This window comes from Taudactylus pleione, unplaced genomic scaffold (assembly GCF_031769625.1).
Source record: "Taudactylus pleione unplaced genomic scaffold, aTauple2 ptg000108l, whole genome shotgun sequence".
Classification (NCBI taxonomy): domain Eukaryota; kingdom Metazoa; phylum Chordata; class Amphibia; order Anura; family Myobatrachidae; genus Taudactylus; species Taudactylus pleione.
Window position 1 is genome coordinate 3876469 of NW_028284510.1, and position 21006 is coordinate 3897474.

General features: G+C 41.2%; 3 pseudogenes; 1 reads left to right on the plus strand and 2 right to left on the minus strand.

Annotated features, from left to right (window-relative positions):
* LOC148525463 (formyl peptide receptor 2-like) overlaps positions 1–11539 on the minus strand; it is a 38893-nt pseudogene extending 27354 nt beyond the window's left edge.
* A 512-nt stretch (positions 11540–12051) lies between these two features.
* Positions 12052–12170, minus strand: LOC148525464 (5S ribosomal RNA; annotated as a pseudogene).
* Positions 12171–13555: 1385 nt separating this feature from the next.
* LOC148525465 (5S ribosomal RNA) lies at positions 13556–13674 on the plus strand (annotated as a pseudogene).
* Positions 13675–21006: the final 7332 nt, after the last annotated feature.

Consider the following 21006-nt stretch of genomic DNA (forward strand, 5'->3'; position numbering starts at 1 on the left):
ACACTTTGAGGGTGTCACCACCCTTTAACAGACAGACGCACGCTTGTCGCTGCTGCTTTGAGGATGCAAGTGCGGCTACATCGCACACAAGTCACAAACACATTATAAAAAAATAGTTTTTTATTTTTTGGAGCACTTTGAGAGTTGCACCACCCTTTAACAGACAGACGCACGCTTGTCGCTGCTGCTTTAAGGATGCAGGTGCGGCTACAGCCCACACAATTCACAAAGACAGAAAAAAGAAAAATATTTTAATTGTTTGTGTAGCACACTTTGAGGGTGTCACCACCCTTTAACAGACAGACGCACGCTTGTCGCTGCTGCTTTAAGGATGCAGGTGCGGCTACAGCCCACACAATTCACAAAGACAGAAAAAAAAAGAACAATATTTTAATTGTTTGTGTAGCACACTTTGAGGGTGTCACCACCCTTTAACAGACAAACGCACGCTTGTCGCTGCTGCTTTGAGGATGCAGGTGGAATCTAGACGGGATTTGGAACCGAGGACACACTACCTCCATCAATTGTCTAAATCCCACTGCACTAATGTCGGATACCGGACGCACGTCTAACACCAACATAGCAGTCAAGGCCTCAGTTATACGTTTTGCTTCAGGATGACTGCTGTCGTACTTCATCCTCATCGCTAGGGACTGTTGGAGGGTCAATTGTTTAGTAAAAGTAGTGATGTTCCTACTTCCTCTCTGGGATGATGAACAACTCCCAGCAGCAGCAACAGCACTAGGAGGAAGTGGTTCTTGATCTTTCCCTATTTTATTTTTATCGGAGAAAGTTTGGTCCTCCATTTATGTTATATTGATATATATACGTGCGGCTAAAGCGCACACAAACACAGAAAATATTTTTTTATTTTTGCTGGAGAGTAGTGCACTTTGTGGGTTACACCACCCTTTAAGAAATGAGCCAGCCAGCTCTTTACTTATGGGACACAGGCGCACGCTTGGCGCTGCTCCTTTGTTGATGCACGTGCAGCCACAGTGCACACAAGTCACAAACACAGAAAATATATATTTTTTTGGTTTGGAGTGTACTTTGGGGGTTACAGAACCCTTTAACGGTCAAGCCTGCCGGCCCTTTACTTATGACACAGGCGCACGCTTGGCACTACTTTGTTGATGCACGTGCGGCTACTGCGCACACAATTCACAAACACAGAAAATATTTTTTTTTTTGGTTTGGACTGGAGTGTACTTTCGGGGGTTACAGCACCCTTAATGGTCAAGCCAGCTGGCCCTTTACTTATGACACAGGCGCACGCTTGGCACTACTTTGTTGATGCACGTGCGGCTACTGCGCACACAATTCACAAACACAGAAAATATATTATTTTTTTAGCACTTGGGGGGAGCACCCCTGATGGACAGAGCACCCCCTGGACAACACTACAGCACCCCTTTAGGACTGGGACACTGCACAGGACTTTGGAGTGGACACAGCCCCTATGGAGAACTGACTGCACAACACAGTCCAGCCAGCCCCTATGGACTTTGAAGTAGTGGACACAGCCCCTATTAACAACAGCTGCACAGCACAACACAGCCAGCCCCTATGGACTTTGAAGTAGTGGACAACAGCAGCACTACACTACACTACACTACACAGCCCTAACTCCCACCCTCCCTCTTCACTGTCCACAGCCGAGTGAGAAAATGGCGCCGACGCGGGTACCTTATATAGGATCCAAAACCCGCGAGACTCGGAAGGCGGGATGATGACGTTTTGCCTCGATTTCAGATCCGAGTCAGGCGGGAAAAGTCGAGCCTGATTCGGATCGGACTCGGATCGGGGGGGCTCGGGGGGGTTCGGATTTCAGAAATCCGAACCCGCTCACCCCTAGTATGTACTGTATATGTCTATGTTAGTTTGTATATATGTGTATGTACTGTATATGTCTGTGTTAGTGTGTATATATGTGTATGTACTGTATATGTCTGTGTTAGTGTGTATGTACTGTATATGTCTGTTAGTGTGTATATATGTGTATGTACTGTATATGTCTATGTGTTAGTGTGTATATATGTGTATGTACTGTATATGTCTGTGTTAGTGTGTTTATATGTGTATGTACTGTATATGTCTGTGTTAGTGTGTATATATGGGTATGTACTGTATATGTCTATGTGTTAGTGTGTATATATGGGTATGTACTGTATATGTCTATGTGTTAGTGTGTATATATGGGCATGTACTGTACATGTCTGTTAGTGTGTATATTTGGGTAGGTATGTCTGCATATATGCGTATGTATATATCAGTATGTGTTAGAGTGTACATATGTGTATGTATGTTTGTGTGGATGTATGTGTATGTACGTATGTTAGCATGGATATATGTGTTATATATAACATGTACATGTGTGTTATGCTGCATAAATTATATGTGTATGTGTGTGTTTAACAAAACTGTGTATATATATATATATATATATATATATATATATTTTTATTTTTATTTTTTTTATTAGAAACCCCCTCCCTCTCCATCAGAAAATCCTGTATTTGCCCCTGCACTTGTTTAATAAATTTTTTTCCTTTGGAGTTGGGGTGCATGACATCACGCCACTGGATGGGAGATGTCAGATGAGCCGCGGCATGTGAGGAGCAGCACCAGCCTGCCCTGGAGGAGAAGAAGCCAGAAGGAAGAAGCACAAGGCGATAAGGTAAGTCATAATTAATTAGACCTAGCAGTAGCGGGAGGGGGGGCCCCTTGGGCCCTGCCTATTTTGTCAGTCCTGGGCCCCACAGTATCTGATGGCAGCCCTGCCTGTGAGCAGCTTTTCACTCTGAGATGTGACTAAGATGCAAAATTTAAAAGAAAGTACCAGTACTTTTTTCATCTTGGATTATCTCTATCTCAGTGGATGTCTTGTGCCATATGGTGCAATGATGCTAGGTATAAGAGGGCACAACTGTACAGAACAAATATTGTTATTATGTTGTGCTTGGTGACTGCAGCATATTTAATGATTTGGTTATGTAAAACATTTTACATGTATGTTGCATTAAGCACTGCACAGCAAGATTGCACAGTCGTTAGTAATGTTGCCTCAGTTCGTTCTTTGGTTTGTTTCCAACCAAGGCTCTGTATGTGTGGCATGTTAATGCTTTACTAGTTTTTGCATCTGTTTCCACCAGATACTATGATTTCCTTGCACGTGCATCAACAAAGTAGTGCCAAGCGTGTGCCTGTGTCCCATAAATAAAGGGCCGGCTGGATTGACCGATAAAGGGTGCTGTAACCCCCAAAGGGCACTCCAAACAAAATAAAAAAAAATATTTTTTTTGTGTTTGTGAATTGTGTGCGCAGTAGCCGCACGTGCATCAACAAAGTAGTGCCAAGCGTGCACCTGTGTCCCATAAGTAAAAGGCTGGCTTGCTTGTCCGTTAAAGGGTGCTGTAATCCCCAAAGGGCACTCCAAACAAAATAAAAAAATATATTTTTTTGTGTTTGTGAATTGTGTGCACAGTAGCCGCACGTGCATCAACAAAGTAGTTCCAAGCGTGCGCCTGTGTCCCATAATTAAAGGGCTGGCTGGATTGACCGCTAAAGGGTGCTGTAAGCCCCAAAGGGCACTCCAAACAAAATAAAAAAATATATTTTTTTGTGTTTGTGAATTGTGTGCGCTGTAGCCGCACGTGCATCAACAAAGTAGTGCCAAGCGTGCGCCTGTGTCCCATAAGTAAAAGGCATTCTGGCTTGTCCGTTAAAGGGTGCTGTAACCCCCAAAGGGCACTCCAAACAAAATAAAAAAATATTTTCTGTGTTTGTGAATTGTGTGCACTGTGGCTGCACGTGCATCAACAAAGGAGCAGCGCCAAGCGTGCGCCTCTGTCCCATAAGTAAAGGGCCGGCTGGCTCATTTCTTAAAGGGTGGTGTAACCCTCAAAGTGCACTAGTCTCCAACAAAAATAAAAAAATATTTTCTGTGTTTGTGTGTGCCTTAGCCGCACGTATATATCAATATAACATAAATGGAGGACCAAACTTTCTCCGATAAAAAATAAAGTAGGGAAAGATCAAGAACCACTTCCTCCTACTGCTGAAGCTGCTGCCACTAGTCATGACATAGACGATAACATGCCATCAACGTCGTCTGCCAAGGCCGATGCCCAATGTCATAGTAGAGGGCACATACAATCCCAAATGACAAAGTTCAGGAAAATTACCTTGAAAAAAACATTTAAATCATCTGAAGAGAAACGTAAACTTGCCAATATGCCATTTACGATACGGAGTGGCAAGGAATGGCTAAGGTCTTTCCCTATGTTCATGACTAGTGGTTCAGCATCACATGATGATGGAAGCCCTCCTCCCACTAAAAAAATCAAACGAGTTAAGCTGGCAAAAGCACAGCGAAGAACTGTGCGTTCTAAGAAGATATCACAAATCCCCAAGGAGAGTCCAAGTGTGGTGGTGGTTGCGATGCCTGACCTTCCCAGCACTGGACGGGAAGAGGTGGCTCTTTCCACCATTTGCACGCCCCCTGCAAGTGCTGAAAGGAGCACCCACAGTCCACTTGCTGATATGCATATTGAAGATGTCACTGTTGAAGTACAACAGGATGAGGATACTGGTGTAGCTGGCGCAGAGGAGGAAGTTGGCGAGGAGGTTCTGATGGTGATGTGGTTTGTTTAAATCAGGCTCTGGGGGAGACAGTTGTTGTCCGTGGGATGAAAAAGCCCATCACGGTCATGCCTGGGCAGACCGTAAGCAGTCCAGGGACACCTAAATCCCGTTGTCCTTTTGTATCCAAGCGCCAGCAAACCACACCGTCAACTCCCTCCTCGTCAATTTCCTCCTTAGTCAGGATCAGAAGTAGTCCTACAGGCCATGTCACTGGCATGACTGACTCTCCTTTCCGGGATTCCTCCGGAGGATCCTGCATTGCTACGCCTCCTGCTGCCGCTGCTGCTGTTGCTGGGAGTCGTTCATCATCCCAGAGTGGAAGTACGAACACCACAACTTTTACTAAACAATTGACCCTCCAACAGTCCTTAGCGAGGAGGATGAAGTACGACAGCAGTCATCCTGAAGCAAAACATATAACTGAGGCCTTGATTGCTATGTTGGTGTTAGACGTGCGTCCGGTATCCGCCATTAGTGCAGTGAGATTTAGACAATTGATGGAGGTAGTGTGTCCCTGGTTCCAAATCCCATCTAGATTTCACTTCACTAGGCAGGCGATACTGAGACTGTACAGAAACATCAGAAAAAGTGTCCTCAGTGTCCTGAAAAATGCCATTGTACCCAATGTCCACTTACCCACGGACATGTGGACAAGTGGAACAGGGCAGACTAAGGACTATATGACTGTGACAGCCCACTGGGTAGATGTTTCACCTTACGCAGCAACAGCAGCAGCGTCACCAGTAGCAGCATCTCAGAAACACCAGCTCATTCCAAGGCAGGCTACGCTGTGTATCACCGGTTTCAGTAAGAGGCACACCGCCGACAACCTCTTAGAGAAACTGAGGGAAATCATCGCCCAGTGGCATACCCCACTTAGAATCTCCTGGGGATTTGTGATATCTGACAACACCACCAATATTGTGCGGGCATTACATCTGGGCAAATTCCAGCACGTCCCATGTTTTGCTCACACAATAAATTTGGTGGTGCAGAATTTTCTGAAAAGCGACAGGAGCGTGCAGGAGACGCTTTGGGTGGCCCGAAAAATTTCTGCCCACTCTCGCCATTCAGCGACTGCGTGCCGAAGACTGGAGCACCAGCAAACACTCTTGAACCTGCCCTGCCATCACCTGAAGCAAGAGGTTGTGACGCGGTGGAACTCAACCCTCTATATGTTTCAGAGGATGGAGGAGCAGCAAAAGGCCATTGAAGCCTATACATCCACCTATGACATAGGCAAAGGAGGGGGTATGCACCTGACTCAAGCGCAGTGGAGAATGATTTCCGTGTTGTGCAAGGTTCTCCAGCCCTTCGAACTTGCCACACGTGAAGTCAGTTCAGACACTGCCAGCTTGAGTCAGGTCATTCCCCTCATCAGGCTTTTGCAGAAGAAGCTGGAGAAAGTGAAGGAGGAGCTAAGATGGAGCGATTCCGCTCGGCATGTGGGACTTGTGGATGAAGCCCTTCATTCGCTTTGCCAGGATTTGAGGGTGGTCAATCTGTTGAAATCAGACCACTACATTTTGGCCACCATGCTCGATCCTAGGTTTTAAGCCTATGTGGTGTCTCTCTTTCCGGCTGACACAAGCCTGCAGAGGTGCAAAGACCTGCTGGTGAAAACACTGTCAGCTGAAGTGGAATGTGACACGTCAACAGCTCCTTCTTCATTTTCTCCAGCAACTGGGGCTGCCAGGAAAAAACTTAGGTATCCTAAGCAACCCGCTGGTGGTGATGCAGGGCAGACAGGACCAAGTTTGGACATCTGGTCCAGACTGAAGGACCTGGCAACAATTTCTGACATGTCTACTGTCACTGCATATGATACTGTCACCATTGACAGAATGGTGGAGGATTACATTGGTGACAGCATCCAAGTAGGCATATCAGACAGTCCATACCTGTACTGGCAGGAAAAAGAGGCAATTTTTAGGCCCCTGTACAAACTGGCTCTATTTTACCTGAGTTGCCCCCCTCCAGTTTGTACTCCGAAAGAGTGTTTAGTGCAGCCGGGAACCTTGTTGGCGAAAGGTGTAGGAGGTTTCTTCCACAAAATGTGGAGAAGATGATGTTCATAAAAATGAATTATGAACTCTTCCAGGGAGACCAGCCCCCAGAACGTACAGAGAGACCTGTGGTGGTGGATTCCAGCGGGGACGAGTTAATACTCTGTGAGGCTGAGGATGTACACAACACTGAAGAGGGTGAGGAATCGGTGGATGAGGAGGATGAGGACGACATCTTGCCTCTGTAGAGCCAGTTTGTGCAGGGACAGATTAATTGCAAGCTTGTTTTGCGGGGGCCCAAACGAACCAATCATTTCAGCCACAGTCGTGTGGCAGACCCTGGCGCTGAAATGATTAGTTTGTTAAAGTGTGCATGTCCTGTTTATACAACATAAGGGTGGGCGGGAGGGCCCAAGGACAATTCCATCTTGCACCTCTTTTTTTTCTTTGCATTTGCATTATGTACAGTTTGGGGCCTAGTTTTTCAAACTGCCATCCTGTCTGCCACTGCAGTGCCACTCCTAGATGGGCCACGTGTTTGTGCCACCCACTCGTATCGCTTAGCATAGTCATCCAGCTACCTCGGTGCAACCTTTTGGACATAAAAACACAATTGTGAGGTGTGAGGTGTTCAGAATAGACTGGAAATGAGTGGAAATTAAGGTTATTGAGGTTAATAATAGCATAGGAGCAGAAAAACCCACAAATTCTGTGATTTTAGCTGTTTTTATGCTTTTTTAAAAAAAATACAGATCCAAAACACAAAACCCAGAACCCAAAACACGGAAAGGTGGTTTTGGCAAAACCAATCTAGATCCAAAACACGAAGAAAGATCCAGATCCAAAACCAAAACACAAAACTCGAAAAGTGGCCGGTGCACACCCCTAATATATATATATATATATATATATATATATATATATATATATACACATATATATTTCTTCATCACAAATACATTAAATCACACACTTACACATAAACACTTATATGTATAACCACATAAGTAAATATGGACGCTCACAAGGCATCCTCACATACATAGATGCGAACACAACACATACTTACACAATAATCATAAATATACACACATTGATAGTTGTATATACAGTATACCTATTTTCACTTAGTTTTAAATACAGACACACATTAGCGACCACAATCATATACACATATTTACACTTATAGAAGGTTTCTGCACAATAAGGTTTATGTTAGAAATATAAAGTTATAATATGAAATGCATATATTTCATATCTAAGGCATTGGACAACATAAAAATCTAATGTTTAGTATCCAACTGATGCTCTGTTCCTTTGCAGGTTTCCGGTTCTGACAGCGAGGAGGTCGCACCCTGTGTTCCCGAAATATGGATCATCATATGAATTTGGTTTTATTATATGCAATAAATTGGCTAGTTTAAATTAATTATGCAGAGGGAGGCCCACACAATGAAGCTGCTCCAAAACCAATCCATGCCCCTGATGACATCATGTGAACTGTCAAATGAGAGGATCAAGCCGAAACAAGAGCCAATTGAACAGTGTTTGTCTGTCCCCATTGTGTTTGTACATCTTGGAAGAGTACATATTTTTGCGCAATGTACTAGGTCAGTAGTCGTTACCTGTTTGACGACCGCAGACATCTGGATTGATCGGGTGTGACCTGGTATCAGTGCGCAAGCGTATGTGTTCGGCTGTAACCTTGTTTGATAATTGTACTTTACTCACTGTATTGATCTAAGCGTGTATTATTTCTTTTTATTGAAGAATATAACTTTTTGTGCTTCGAAACCACACTTTGGGCTGGTCTACAATTATTATTGTGTGCAATGCTAAACAGCAATTTTAGAGGTATAGCGATTATTTAAATACAACTGGGGACAGCCCCGGGCTATCAGCCTGGGCCTGGGGTGCCCTGAAAATGGGGACCCCTTTATTGGGATGTCCCCAGCTCCCCAGGGATCCCCGGCCTGGGCTGACTAGCGGTTAGGGGTGATGCTTTGGCTGGGGGGCCCCTGGCTTTGGCATTACCCTCATGCTACTCATGCTAGAAAGAGTCTGTTGCTGGTTCTGGTAAATACAGGGGAACCCTACTAATTGTTGACCCCTGTATTTCCAGAACCAGCTCAGCAACAGAAATATACATATATATATATATATATATATATATATATATATATATATCCAGACCATCCAACATGACCCGTTTCATTAGGTACAAAATGCTCTGCACCTGGACTTCCATCTAATGTATGATTGCAGCCACCTGTGTTGAAACACCTGTCTCATCATTTATGTAGTTCAATACAGGTGTCTGCTATCAGAAAGTAGGTGTGAAGTCCAGGAGCAGAGCATTTTGTACCTAATGGAATGGGTCAAGTTGGAGAGAACATATTTACATTTGTGCATATCATATATACAATATATACAGTGTATACATATATCCAGTAGTGAGGCCGCACTCACATCTTCAATAGGTTCACCAACCACTGGGGTGTCTTCCCAAATCCACATACAGTAGGTAGATCCAAATATAGAGACAAAATAATGGGACACTCACCAGATTCTTCTTGCAAATAAAAAGGCTGCTGTTTTTTACTCACATATACTGTAGGCAGAGGTAATACAGTGCTCAAATGATTTTGGACTCCAATGAGTCCTTCATCAGGAGATACATCCAACACAGCGCAGGATGCACAAGTAGCCCACACAGGTCACTCCGGAATTTTTCAATGTCATTATTTATGCAATAAGCATTAATCCAACATTTGGGACTGCGCAGAGTCCTGTCCGCAAGGTAATAACAGTAAAAATACATGTGAATAATGCTTAACTTATATCCCCTTAGCGTGCAAATTCTCAATGTCTTCAGAGGTGAGAGTGGTGTCCACTCCCGCTCTGCATCGCAGATACAGTGTCGTGGTCTCCTGTGTAAGTCAGGTTGCTATGGCAACCCCTCGTAGCATCTCTCCCTCTAGCAGACAAACTGAAAGTGAATAATAACAATTACCATATGTTTCTAGTGCAAAGCTGTCCCATGGTAAACAAACATATCTCCACCTGCTAGTCATACTAAGTAAAATGAACAAGTTAGTATATTGGAAGACAACCATAAGAATGCATATAGTACTGAAAGTTAAGGTTCTCTTTCTGCAATGCAGCACTAAATCTATGCTATGATATGATACTATATATCAAAATATTGAATATAAAAAAGAACATAAAATATAGAGTGCTATATAGGGCAAGTAAAGCAACTCTAAGCCTGATGTTATGTATATTCTTATTGTTAATAATGATTTCAAATAGATTTTTTCATTAAGGCCATGAGTTTGCATGGTATTCATTCTTAGTATCCTTTGTGCCTCCAATCTCAGCAGAACCAGTAGTCTATCTCCAACTCTTGGTTTCGGAGGAACATGATCAATGATCATGTATCTTAGAGATGCTAGAGAATGATTGCACAATTTAAAATATTTTGCCACAGGCTGTTCTATATTCTTCCCCACCAGTGATTGTCTTATTGCTGAGCAGTGGAATGAAATGCGTTCCTTAAATGTACGACTAGTCATGCCTATCTAGTATAAACTACATGGACATATAATGAATTATGACATATTGCATTGAACAGTTTAAAACATGTCTAATTGAAAAAATATTAGTTGTATATGAATTAATGTGTGTATATATATATATATATATATATATATATATATATATGGAGCTATTAGTACTGGAATAGAGCGCCTTATGTGCTTAGGTACTTTTATATATACACAATCAGTATTAAATAAATTAGTGAACTGTGTAAAAGTGCTTCAGTGCAAATAATAATATATTAAGGGATACCTCCCAAACAATGAGGTAACTAAAATAAATATCAATCAATTCATATAATTGTGCAACCGTGCCTCAGTTATTAAAGTGCAATTCAGACAATTTAAAAAAGTAAAAAAAAATTTAATCAAAAACCAACAATAATATCCTTCCACATGAAGGATAAAATACATAAAAAACAATAGCACGTCTGTATATATATAAAATTACCATAAAAAATCAGATATAATAGGGATTTAAAAATATATATAAATATAGCTTATCTGATAAAAAGTGGCAAGTTCATGAATGGGTAGAGAACAGGAGCATCCAACGTGTTTCGTCCGTATCCTGGACTTCTTCAAGGGATAGTAAGGCTCCTGTGGGGTATCCAGCTTTTATACCCCCTCAAATAAGGACAAACAAGGAATGATAGGAATCGTTAGTGACCTCACTTCCGGTTTTCCGATTAGCATAAGCTTATAAAACAGTCATGGTTGTTATATTTCCATTGAACTAATCTCTTATTAGCCACACTATTCATATACAACATCATGGTTATGTAATTTTAGATCTCTAGATATATAATAGTTTGAGTATAGTTTATCGCGTCACTTCCGCCCTTAGTTCCCATGGTGCTTCCGCCCTTTACTTAGTGTGCAGTGTATACTGCTCATTTCATTCGGTATTGCCGTCTCACGTGACTTCTGCCTAATTTGCATACGGCCCTACACCGTCCTTGGCTGTCTGTGATAGGCTGGTCAGTCCGCTTCCTCTACTCGATCATCCGATCACGTGTTCGCGCATTCCCCCTGGCTGCCGGTATCCATCTTAGTGCTCACTTTGGCATCCTTACTCGTGGCTATCTTTCTACTCCCGGCCATCTTTCTACTCCCGCTAACCATCTTAATGCTCTCATTGGAGTCCCCACTCGCGGCCATCTTTATACTCCCGGTGATTTTTAAACTCCACGGGACTCACTGACGACATCCATCTTTAATAATCTCAGTGGTGAATTCACCTGCTGCCATCTTACTACTCCTAATTGTCATTATCTCCACAGCCATCTTCATACTCTTTTCTATCTGCTATTGGGGCGTTTCAATCCTGGAAGTAGTAATTTGTTTATAAACTTTCCTATATGGCGTAATGGAAACAATGTTAATGTTAACATATAACACATATATTTAAGCATGTCCAAAAGAAATTTAGGTATGTCCAATAAATAATAAATAAATTATTAAATAAATTATTAAATAAATTATTAAGATTAGTACTTCACATCGGATCTCTACTATTTTATATGAATAAATGTTAACCAATATTGTGTGTTGATAATTAATACAAGTCCCATCTATATGATATAAATTGTATGTCTGTTGATATTAATAGGGATTTTCACTCTTCTTTTCCTTCTTTCCCAAGTTTTCACTCAGTAGGAGCATACATAGTCACTTCAATATTTATTTCAATTATTTCTTATTTGCTGCGTGGTTCATTCATGGACGTTCAAGTGTAGATCAGAAGTTACTTCATTGGTCATTTGTCCTGAGGGAATAATAACAGTGAGTCCCTTGGGAATCTACCGTACCTGGTCTTCCCTAGAGGTCTCCCATCTAAGTACTAACCAAGCCCAATGGTGCTAAGCTTCCAAGATCAGACGAGATTGGGCGCTCCAACACAGGTATGACAGTAGATATTATTGGGACATGCTGTATACCCTCCTGACCTGTTTTCCTCCCTCTTGATCTTCTTATAGGAAGGGAGCTATTTCATAGTTGTCGTTGAATCCTCTAGGCGTCATAGTGTCCAATTCAAAGATCCAGAACATCTCCCGTTTGGATAGTTTGTTTGCAAGGTCTCCTCCTCTGTCTCCCAGTTCTACATGTTCTATTGCTTTAAATGTCAAATTGTCCGGATCCGATTTATGACATAAATTGAAGTGTCTTAACACCATATGAGTCTCCACCTTATTTTTAATGTTCCGTATGTGTTCCTGTATGCGGAGTTTGAGTGGTCGTTTCATCTTGCCCACGTACTTTATGTGGAGAAGGAAATAAAATCATTACCAAAAATTTTATAAAGCAAGTAGATACTAACAGCTATCTGCATTTTAAAGTGGACATCTTAAAAGATGTAAGGAGAACATACCATACTCACAATTTCATAGGATAAAACGAAATTGTAGTGAGGTACAAACATGTGATGAACAAATCCAGTTATACACTACTAGATTCTTAGAAAAAGAATATCCTCCTCAAGTCCTCTTGAAAGCAAAAGAGAAAATTAATAATACGGAGAGGGGCATGCTTTTGGATTATAAGATTGTAGAAGAAAAGGAAAAAGAAAAAGAGAAAAATATCATTCCCTTCATAACAATATATAATGCACAGGAGAAGGATATCAAGCAATCACTAAATAGACATTGGAATATCCATTTAATGGATCCAGTTTTGAAGGAAATCTTACCACCTAGACCCCCATAGTATTCAGAAAATCAAGGAACCTTAAAGATGTTCTAGCACCTAGCATGTTAAAGGATACCAATACTTTAAAATCCAGTGTCCTTCCCAGTTGTCCAGGGAGTTATAAATGCGGTAGATGCAATGTGTGTAAATACCTACACCGAGAGAGAAAAATCTTTAAGAACTCGGTGGGTAGCAAGGAATATAAAATTAAACAGCATCTCAACTGTAATTCAACTTCAGTGATCTATCTCTTGGAATGCTCATGTGGAATAAAGTACATGGGCAAGACGAAACGACCTCTCAAACTCCGCATACAGGAACACATACGGAACATTAAAAATAAGGTGGAGACTCATATGGTGTCAAGACACTTCAATTTATGTCATAAATCGGATCCGGACAATTTGACATTTAAAGCAATAGAACATGTAGAACTGGGAGACAGAGGAGGAGACCTTGCAAACAAACTATCCAAACGGGAGATGTTCTGGATCTTTGAATTGGACACTATGACGCCTAGAGGATTCAACGACAACTATGAAATAGCTCCCTTCCTATAAGAAGATCAAGATGGAGGAAAACAGGTCAGGAGGGTATACAGCATGTCCCAATAATATCTACTGTCATACCTGTGTTGGAGCGCCCAATCTCGTCTGATCTTGGAAACTAAGCACCATTGGGCTTGGTTAGTACTTAGATGGGAGACCTCTAGGGAAGACCAGGTACGGTAGATTCCCAAGGGACTCACTGTTATTATTCCCTCAGGACAAATGACCCATGAAGTAACTTCTGATCTACACTTGAACGTCCATGAATGAACCACGCAGCAAATAAGAAATAATTGAAATAAATATTGAAGTGAATATGTATGCTCCTACTGAGTGATAACTTGGGAAAGAAGGAAAAGAAGAGTGAAAATCCCTATTAATATCAACAGACATACAATTTATATCATATAGATGGGACTTGTATTAATTATCAACACACAATATTGGTTAACATTTATTCATATAAAATAGTAGAGATCCGATGTGAAGTACTAATCTTAATAATGTATTTAATAATTTATTTATTATTTATTGGACATTCCTAAATTTCTTTTGGACATGCTTAAATATATGTGTTATATGTTAACATTAACATTGTTTCCATTATGCCATATAGGAAAGATTATAACAAATTACTACTTCCAGGATTGAAACGCCCCAATAGCAGATAGAAAAGAGTATGAAGATGGCTGTGGAGATAACGACAATTAGGAGTAGTAAGATGGCAGCAGGTGAATTCACCACTGAGATTATTAAAGATGGATGTCGTCAGTGAGTCCCGTGGAGTTTAAAAATCACCGGGAGTATAAAGATGGCCGCGAGTGGGGACTCCAATGAGAGCATTAAGATGGTTAGCGGGAGTAGAAAGATGGCCGGGAGTAGAAAGATGGCCGCAAGTAAGGATGCCAATGTGAGCACCAAGATGGATACCGGCAGCCAGGGGGAATGCGCGAACACGTGATCGGATGATCGAGTAGAGGAAGCGGACTGACCAGCCTATCACGGACAGCCAAGGATGGTGTAGCGTCGTATGCAAATTAGGCAGAAGTCATGTGAGACGGCAATACCGAATGAAATGAGCAGTATACACTGCACACTAAGTAAAGGGCGGAAGCGCCACGGGAACTAAGGGCAGAAATGACGCGATAAACTATACTCAAACTATTATATATCTAGAGATCTAAAATTACATAACTATGATGTTGTATATGAATAGTGTGGCTAATAAGAGATTAGTTCAATGGAAATATAACAACCATGACTGTTTTATAAGCTTATGCTAATCGGAAAACCGGAAGTGAGGTCACTAACGATTCCTATCATTCCTTGTTTGTCCTTATTTGAGGGGGTATAAAAGCTGGATACCCCACAGGAGCCTTACTATCCCTTGAAGAAGTCCAGGATATGGACAAAACGCGTTGGATGCTCCTGTTCTCTACCCATTCATGAACTTGCCACTTTTTATCAGATAAGCTATATTTATATATATTTTTAAATCCCTATTATATCTGATTTTTATGGTAATTTTATATATATACAGACGTGCTATTGTTTTTTATGTATTTTATCCTTCATGTGGAAGGATATTATTGTTGGTTTTTGATTAAATTTTTTTTTACTTTTTTAAATTGTCTGAATTGCACTTTAATAACTGAGGCACGGTTGCACAATTATATGAATTGATTGATATTTATTTTAGTTACCTCATTGTTTGGGAGGTATCCCTTAATATATTATTATTTGCACTGAAGCTCTTTTACACAGTTCACTAATTTATTTAATACTGATTGTGTATATATAAAAGTACCTAAGCACATAAGGCGCTCTATTCCAGTTCTAATAGCTCCATTTTTATATATGTAGCAGATTACCACTGGTACATTGTATTTACTGGTTGAAATGACACCCATATTGTTGGGGAAGTGCATGATAACCATTTATAAATCATGGTCGGGTTGAAGTATATATGTGTGTAAGGTAAATAACACGTAACTGTAACACGGTCTAGGAGGGTCTATACCCAGTTGGCGCTGTAATCTCTCGCTAAATATATATATATATATATATTTATAGAGAGAGAGAGAGAGAGAGATCAACAAATAGTGGCACTCCACAACTTGCCAGCTGATCAGGTAAAAAAAAAAAGAAAACAGGGGGTCCCTGAGCAGGCAGGCCAAGTGGACTATTTTTTGGGGCACTCTTAGCTGATGACAAGTGAAATGATTTGTGATATGATGTATTACAATTAAAACATCAATTTTATTACTCTACTCATTAAAATATTAGTGCCGTGAAGTACTGTATAACAAAACAACACATATGACAATAAACATACAATAATCTAAAATCATGAATCTTGTCTGAGGAGACACAAAATGAACTCCTATGGCAGGAATGATATGGGTGAAATTATTAAGAAATGACAATATCATATGTATGGAGATGACAAGATCCCAGAAAGCACAGGAATCATAAATCTAGATTATGTAAATCACAGCAATTGTTCTGACTCACACTAGTAAAAAAAATATATATCAGACCAAATTGTATTCATATATCCGATGTTAATTATAGAAAAATAAAGATGAATCCAATGCACACCATAAGGATATGATTCTAGTAAATCATTCAGTGCCTGAAAGTATTGTATCATGGGTCATCAAATAATAATAATTGATGTAGGCAAAATAAGCTGGCAAGTGAAAATTTAATCAGCAGAAAACTCATGAGCATGAGAAGTTAGAGTGATTTGTAATCGGAATACAGTCAGCGAAAAAAATTTAATTATTCTATGGGTGATATATAATAAGTCACTAATGTTGAATAGTGAACCCTTACATTTGCCTCTGATAACCAAAATACTTTACATTACAGCTCATCATTGCATGAGCATGGTCTTCAAAAACTTATTTAGATGACTATCTGTCATGTGAAATAATGTTAGATATATAAATACCAGGTTGAAGAAAGAAAAAAGTAAGGCACATAGAATGTCTCTCCGCTTCTGCTTTCACTCAGGGAAGTGCAAGCCGAGTGATGAGAGAGTGGGGAGACCAGTATCTATGGAAAAAACAGCCAGGTGGTGTCTGTTAAGGATCTGTGGGTGTTAGGTGAGCTCTGTTACCAGAGCATTGCAGAGCCCAAATGCAACCCCAGATCAGTCAGACCACCGCCGGAGGGGATAGAAAATACCTGTATAGTCAAGTGTTTTGTGCCAGTGAGAGATTGCCTGTGCTGTGCTGCATTCAAACATATGGTCAGCTGCAAACAGGACTCTATATCCACACTTAGAGGGGTATTCAATATGAAACGTTAACTTCACTGTCGAAGTTAACGTTTCATATCAGAGTTTTTACCTCCGTTAAAGTCTGGTGCGCGCTCCCGCTTATCCCCATATTCAAAATAAAATTAACGAAAACGGGAAACTCCGAAGTTGGTTTTGCGTAAAGTTACGAATTTAACATGATAACATGATTGATGTCCAGTGACAGGTAATCGTGTTTGAGAGATACAAATACTCTCTATGTTTTAATAGATATATGCTTTACAAGCTAGCAATTTAGTCTGGCATTTGACTTCCGTCCAGAGTTTGTATGAATGACACTTAGTAAAAGATTAGCACAGTCTGCTCGTTTACTATAGCTATTCCCAGCTAGGATTGACAGCAATATATGTCAATCTTTTATGCTTTAGACTGATTGGTTGTTCATTGACCAGCAGATTATTGGCTCCAGGATCCTTCAGTCATGCTAGCTGGATCCTGATTCGCCAGCTAGCATGTAAATACTAACACATGGAGTCAATGTATTACTGGGCATTCCTTTGTGTGAAACGCGCGAAACATGGGCAAAATGCGCATCATCTAGGGTCTGACCAGCTGACTGTCTGCACGTGACCGCTATCGGGTGGCACCTCACAGACACCGCACTCTCTACACTTCATACTAAGTGTGGATATAGAGTCCTGTTTGCAACTGACCGGATGTTTGAATGCAGCACAGCACAGGCAATCTCTCACTGGCACAAAACACTTTTCTATACCCTCTGGTGGTGGCCTGACTGATCTGGGGTGCATTTGGGCTCTGCAATGCTCTGGTAACAGAGCTCATCTAACACCCACAGATCCTTAACAGACACCACCTGGCTGTTGTTTCCATAGATACTGGTCTCCCCACTCTCTCATCACTCGGCTTGCACTTCCCTGAGTGAAAGCAGAAGTGGAGAGACATTCTATGTGCCTTACTTTTTTCTTTCTTCAACTTGGTATTTATATATCTCACATTATTTCACATGACGGATAGTCATTGAAATACGTTTTTGCAGACCATGCTCATGCAATGATGAGCTGTAATGTAAAGTATTTTGGTTATCAGCGGCAAATGTAAGGGTTCACTATTCAACATTAGTGACTTATTATATATCATCCATAGAATAATTTAATTTATTTTGCTGACTGTATTCCGTTTACAAATCACTCTAACTTCTCATGCTCATGCAATGGTCAATTAATGAGTTGTGATAAAATGTCATTTGTGTCTCAACAGAAGATGTAAGGTCGCACCACCTGACAACAGTGGTGTGTTGTATTATACGTTTCCGATACAAGTTTACTGCTGATTAAATTTTCACTTGCCAGGTTATTTTGCCTACATCAATTATGATTATTTGATGACCCATGATACAATACTTTTAGGCACTGAATGATTTATTAGAATCATATCCTTATGGTGTGCATTGGATTCATCTTTATTTTTCTATAATTAACATCGGATATGTGAATACAATTTGGTCTGATATATTTTTTGTATTACTAGTGTGAGTCAGAACAATTGCTGTGATTTACATAATCTAGATTTATGATTCCTGTGCTTTCCGGCATCTTGTCATCTCCATACATATGAGATGGTCATTTCTTAATAATTTCACCCATATCATTCCTGCCATAGGAGTTCATTTTGTGTCTCCTCAGACAAGGTTCATGATTTTAGATTATTGTATGTTTATTGTCATATGTGTTGTTTCATTATACAGTGCTTCACGGCACTAATATTTTAATGAGTAGAGTAATAAAATTGATGTTTTACTTGTTATACATCATATCACAAATCATTTTACTTGTCATCAGCTAAGAGTGCCCCAAAAAATAGTCCACTTGGCCTGCCTGCTCAGGGACCCCTGTTTTCTTCTTTGAATTAATTGACTATTGCGAGCACTACCAACAATTTTAATTGAGTATAAGGGAGATATTCCCTATTATTGTTCTCTATATTTGGGTAATTTTTGTGTATACATTTATAGTTGGAATCATATCCATAACTACACAAATAATTCCTTTTGTGCTGTATCCTTCCCAGTTCCCTTTACCCCCGTTATTATTCAGCTGATCAGGATGCCTCGTGGGTGCTCTGCATGTGCATGATGTTCTGTGTGCTGTGACGCCATAGAGATGGTGCAAGGTGCAGTTAATGAGCGGTACCAGGTGTGCTGGATTAGCTGAATGAGGTAAGTCTATTATGGTGTATAAATGTATGTTATTTGCACTATTGTACTGTATCCCAGATGACGGACCAGAGCCCGAAATGTCACATTAAATGACATAGAATATTAAACACACCATGAAGTGCTGTCATTTGTGGAGTTAGTGCCAGGACTTTGCTGTTGTATGTGTGTGTGTATGTGTACATATATATATATATATATATATATATATATATATATATATATTAGGGGTGAGCGGGTTCGGATTTCTGAAATCCGAACCCCCCCGAGCCCCCCCAATCCAAGGCCGATCCGAGTCAGACTTTACTTTTCCCGCCTGACTTGGATCTGAAATCGAGGCAAAACGTCATCATCCCGCCTTCCGGGTCTCGCGGGTTTTGGATTCCATATAAGGTACCCGCGTCCGCGCCATTTTCTCACTTGGCTGTGGACAGTGAAGAGGGAGGGAGGGAGTTAGGGCTAGCAGGGCTGTGTAGTGCAGTGTAGTGTTGTGCTGTGCTGCGCTGTGCTGCTGTTGTCCATAGCGGCTGTGTCCACTCCTCCAAAGTCCATAGGGGCTGGCTGTGTTGTGCTGTGCTGCTGTTGTCCATAGAGGCTGTATCAATGCCTCCAAAGTCCATAGGGGCTGGCTGTGTCGTTCTGTGCTGCTGTTGTCCATAGGGGCTGTGTCCACTCCTCCAAAGTCCATAGGTGCTGGCTGTGCTGTGTTGTGCAGTCAGTTGTCCATAGGGGCTGTGTCCACTCCAAAGTCCTGTGCAGTGTCCCAGTCCTAAAGGGGTGCTATAGTGTTGTCCAGGGGGTGCTCTGTCCATCAGGGGTACTCCCCCTTGTGCAAAAAAAAAAAATCTGTGTTTGTGAATTGTGTGCACAGTAGCCGCACGTACATCAACAAAGTAGCGCCAAGTGTGCGCTGTGTCATAAGTAAAGGGCTGTCTGGCACATCCATTAAAGGGTGCTGTAACCCCCAAAGTGCACTCCAAATAATATTTTTTTTTCTGTGTTTGTGAATTGTGTGCACAGTAGCCGCACGTACATCAACAAAGTAGCGCCAAGTGTGCGCTGTGTCATAAGTAAAGGGCTGTCTGGCACATCCATTAAAGGGTGCTGTAACCCCCAAAGTGCACTCCAAATAATATTTTTTTTTCTGTGTTTGTGAATTGTGTGCGCAGTAGCCGCACGTGCATCAACAAAGTTGCGCCAAGTGTGTGCCTGTGTCATAAGTAAAGGGCCGGCTTGCTAATCCGATAAAGGGTGCTGTAACCCCCAAAGTGCACTCCAAAAAATATAATTTTTTTTCTGTGTTTGTGAATTGTGTGCACTGTACGTGCATCCTCAAAGCAGCAGCGCCAAGCTTTCTTCTGTCTGTTAAAGGGTGGTGTAAACCCCAAAGTGCGCTACAACAAAAATAAAATAATCTTCTTTTTTTCTGTTTGTGTGTAAAATGTTTTGCAGTAGCCGCACCTGCATCCTCAAAGCAGCAGCGACAAGCGTGCATCTGTCTGTTAAAGGGTGCTGTAATCACCAAAGTGCACTCCAAAAAAAAATAATAATTTGTGTTTGTGAATTGTGTGCACATGCACAGTAGCCGCACGTGCATCAACAAAGTAGCATCAAGCGTGCGCCTGTGTCATAAGTAAAGGGTCAGCTGGCTTCACCGTTAAAGGGTGCTGTAACCACCAAAGTGCACTCCAAACAAAATAAAAAATAATTTTCTGTGTTTGTGAATTGTGTGCACTGTGGCTGCACGTGCATCAAAAAAGGAGCAGCGCCAAGCATGCGCCTGTGTCATAAGTAATTGGCCAGCTGGCTTGTCCGTTAAAGGGTGCTGTATCCCCCAAAGTGCACTCCAACAAAAATGAAATAATCTTTTTGTCTGTGTTTGTGTGTGAAACATGTGCGCAGTAGCCGCACCTGCATCCTCAAAGCAGCAGCGACAAGCGTGCGTCTGTCTGTTAAAGGGTGGTGTAACCCCCAAAGTGTGCTCCACAAAAAATAAAAAATTCTTCTTTTTTTTCTGTCT